We start from the raw sequence: 4,225 nt of genomic DNA, 5'->3' as shown, positions 1-4,225 counted from the left end.
AAAGCAATGTACCCTTTTGAGAGCATCGTGGGCCTAGAATTGTACAAGGCTAACTTAAAGCCGGAATTTTGTCATATCACTCAGGTTGTAGCGGTGCTTCATTACCTGTTTGCAAACTTGTATTACCTTGCACTCAGGCTCGCATGTAAAAAAGCTTTGGGACATCCTTGTGGTTTTACTTCTCATATTTCCGCGAATTATCCCTTAGGCTTCGTTTTGTTTGTTTTGTAAACGCGCGTGGCCGATTCCGGTTTCTTATCTGGCGTTTCAACCGGAGCGCCCGTTTGCGCTTTTTGTCGTACGTCCCATCGGGCAATATTGTTTGATATGGAAAGGGTGCCACCTTGTCGCTAACTTGATTTTTTGTTTCTTCGACAATGTTCTCGATCCTATTTCCATGGATCTGAAATTAATAACGTTCCAAGAGTAATGCATGCATAGCAAACGCCGCGCAACTCACTTTATCGACGTTCATCTGTTCACGTCACACTGCGGACTGCTTCTTAGGCGTTTGTGTTTCATTCTAGTCTTTTGTAGTGCAGGAGATCGCTAGCTCGCTGCGTTCAGAAAAGCTTTGCGTCGTTCTTTTCTACGTGGCAATATTCTGTTTCCTCCGTGTGCTGCACATCGCAGCGCGAAAAAATAAATTTTTGTACGCTGGACCACGGTCTTTTGTCTCCCTTCGTAACATAGAAATTTTTTGTTGCGTGTGATAAAATCAGTTTCATTGTTCTTTTTTCGCTTCCTGTTTTTGCAAAGATTGCAAAGCGTGGAAGCAGAAAGACACATGGAGTAACATATATCTCTTCGTGTTTTGATCCTTCGCGTTTCTGCAGCGTTTTTAGATGTTCTCAAGTATGTACCCACTCATCGAAACGACAATACTGTTGGGCTATCTCTTTTGGCGTTCTGTGCATTACAGAACAATCAACGGATTCATTAAGCGTAGTCTGAACGACGCGTACTTGGTTTCTTTTAGTTTTTTATTGTATTATCGATAGGCCCGCAGCAGTCCGTCACTACACAGCTACCGTATGTGTGGTATTTACAACTTTGCTTTTAAGAAAAGAAGCAATATAGATTTAAAAATCTAAACATGACGGCGCAGAGCTTGTGCCAGAGCACACAGAAGCCGTTGCCGTTCGCGGCCAAAGTCTACGGTAACTTATTTCGAAAAATAAAACCCAATTGAAGGAAGGTGTTAAACACAATTACTGGACTATTCATCGCTAACTACTACGAAAAAAACACACTTAATCAGCGCGCAGACACCAAAAGCAGCGAGCGTTTGCACGCCAAGAGCTGGCAAATACGCCGCACGCGCGGCGGCTGGATGACCTTCGTGCGGCGGTGGCGCCTGTAGTGGCGCGCGCGGTCCCTATATGAAGCGAACGCCGAAGTTTCGTGACCAGTAAAGCATTGAAGGACTCTGGTTTGGTGTACCAAAATGTTTGGTTGGCATCTGCTTCTTCAGTACGGAACAGCTGCTCAATTTCTTTCTGCAAAATTTTGCCTACAGAGTTTTAGCTGTGATTTGCTTAGCCTCAGACACACGACGTGTGAATTTTTCATGCAATGTAAAATTAAATTGCTGAACTCCCCCCGCCATACTCCCAAAGTGTAGCAAATAACCGCCCCAGACGAACTTCCAGGACATTTGGCAGTCGATTTCGCAACGTGGGAACCGGGAAACGTTCGACGAGTGGCGACGAACAAACGACATGCACAAGCTCTCCCTCGTGATCATTTTAATACCCTTGAAAAGGTTTAGAAAGGTTTGCGCTGTACACGCTAAGAATTCCGCCGGTAGCGTGGCCGAGTGGTCTAAGGCGCTGGTTTTAGGCACCAGTCTCTCAGGAGGCGTGGGTTCGAATCCCACCGCTGCCATTATGTGCTTTTTTTATTGTTCAGACCGCTGCGTCTTTGGTATCGGCTGCGTTTTGGTTGCTTACTCATTTTTATCTCTGTCTTTGTTTTGCGTACGTGCATGTGCCTGTCACGACGAGGGCCTGCTTGTCATCAGAATTAGCAATATGTTTTAATATCGTCGATTGAAAACTCAGCCTGGGGAAAGAAGTTGTTTTGTTTGAGTGTAACACTACATTCCTGCTCGAGTATAACACCGCAGGCTTGCAAACAACAGAAACACAACGGGACATGTAATTTTTGTTTAAATGGCAGGAAATGTCGCTCTACATCTCGTCTCAGCGTTTATCCCCAGTGCAACTTGGCGGGTTTTGTGTCGCTATCGTCGGACATTTTCTCCATATTTCAGAGGAAAGCGAAGATAACTGCCGCTCGCACCTGCCCCTCACGGGTTTCACGGTTTCCAAGAGCACGCAGGCATCCAGCATACAGGTGCGTACATAATAACACGGCTCCTGGTTGGCGCTGACGAGACGTTCTCCCGCTTGTGAACTTTCAAGGACCGTGAAGACAAAAAGCAAGTATCGTTAATTAATAATACTGCTTCATCCTGATAAAAAGTATAGGGTTTTGTCGCAAAATTAAACAAATAATCCAGATTATTAAGAACACATATGAACCAGTGGCGTCACTGTAGCCACGTCCTGGTTAAATCTCTATGAGGTCATATAAGTTTCCGCGGTATTAACAACCTCTGATCAACGTGTTTCCCATGAAACATGACAAAAGTGACTGTAGTTAAGCCTCAGTTCCTTTGAAAATATTGCTTGAATGAGAAGAACAGTTGACAAACTTATAACTACCATTTCGTCATAGCATCTAGTGCGTCACTGGTGCACTTATTGCGTTACGGAAGCTCAACATTTGAGTTTCTCAATATTCTGCGCTGTTTTGTTACAAACGTCTTTCCTGGCTGAAATAGGACTCAGAGACTTACGAAGTACTAGCTCTTTGAAGCTCAACCAGGATGTATTTCGTCTTTATGGCCTCTTTCATAGTCGTTCCGAATGTTCTAAAACGCGCTTCATATTTGACACTTTGCAGTCACCTGCCGTCGTTTGTGTGTTCCCCTATCCGTTTTTAAATCCTGGATCCAGTACTGGCACTGTAGATGAAGTTTTCTTCCTAGACTGCAACTCCACCTTATCGTTCTCATCTGCTAAAATACAGTTTATTCGCACGCAGGAAAAGCAACTTTTCTAAGCTTCAAGCCTTGAACTATGCCGGAAGGAAAGCTTCGGAGGGGATTTGGCTTCGGCGTCTGTGACGCCGTCTCGCTTGGTTGGCATGTCCCTGGAGCCTACTACCTTTTCGTACTCTCCTGCAGTGCTACCTTGTTGCCCCTGGGGATATGTTTACGAATTAAAACAGTTCATTAGTACGTGTGACCGCACAACCAAAGAATATTTCCTTCCATACAACACTACTTTGGCAGGCTACGCCTCCTCTTTCCCTAGATTAGGAAAGATCTTGCCCTACGTTTGGTATCATTCTCACAAAGCGTTCTCGGCCGTCAACTTTTCCTGCTGCTGTGTTCAAAGTTCTCTAATTGTGTGCTACATCACAAGCCGTAGGTCCACACGGAATAATGACCTGCTTCTCACTTTGCAACCTCACAGCGGCGTAAAGGCAAAATTAAACATGGCTCTAGTCCCTTGACACTCTCACCTTGCATTGGACGAAGCTTGCACTCACGACTCACGCTGTTTCCCGGTGTCGGGATGAAACAATTTCCGCATCAAAGCCTTTTTGCAACCCACAACGGTCCGCTTCTTGAACACCTTCTGAGCGAGTGGGGGGCTAAGCGGATGTTCTGGCAGAATGGAACCCACGTGCTGTTTGTGCCTGACCACACCATTTTGAACTACACTGTGGAAGTGAGGCGGACTTATGCTCGCGCGAAAGCGCTGTGGCTAAGGAGGCTGCGGATGCAATGCTCTTATGCGCGGCCACTTATACCTTGACACATGATTAGAGGATGCGCGTGGCCCCTTCACAGCACAATTGTGGCTTTCTTCCCCACCATTGCCACGCATTGCTTTTCTTTGGCGGAACACTCGCCGATCTCTTCAATAAAGATTCCAGTAGAAACTCATAGTCCAATGTGGAATCTCAGACATCAAGCTCCTTTGCCTGTAACCCAGCATTGCTTTCGAGCCTACCTCTCCAACCAGCACACCCAACACACTCTAAAAACGACGTGTACTCAATTTCCAGCTTAGCCCAACTGCGCGCTATTCCAGCGCTACACTTGGAAAAGACCTCTTATTGCGTTGCTCATGACCCCATCCCCGGCACA

The 4,225-nt window shown here is 45.9% G+C and overlaps 1 non-coding gene across 1 annotated transcript; it reads left to right on the top strand.

Moving 5' to 3' along the window:
• Positions 1 to 1,805: 1,805 nt before the first annotated feature.
• On the top strand, positions 1,806 to 1,887 carry Trnal-uag (transfer RNA leucine (anticodon UAG)). Its single transcript has one exon. It is a non-coding gene; the product is annotated as a tRNA-Leu (tRNA).
• Positions 1,888 to 4,225: the final 2,338 nt, after the last annotated feature.

This window comes from Haemaphysalis longicornis, unplaced genomic scaffold, assembly GCF_048455015.1.
Source record: "Haemaphysalis longicornis isolate Haplotype H1 unplaced genomic scaffold, Haemaphysalis longicornis Haplotype H1 scaffold_7, whole genome shotgun sequence".
NCBI lineage: Eukaryota > Metazoa > Arthropoda > Arachnida > Ixodida > Ixodidae > Haemaphysalis > Haemaphysalis longicornis.
This window is presented reverse-complemented; position numbering and strand designations above follow the sequence as displayed.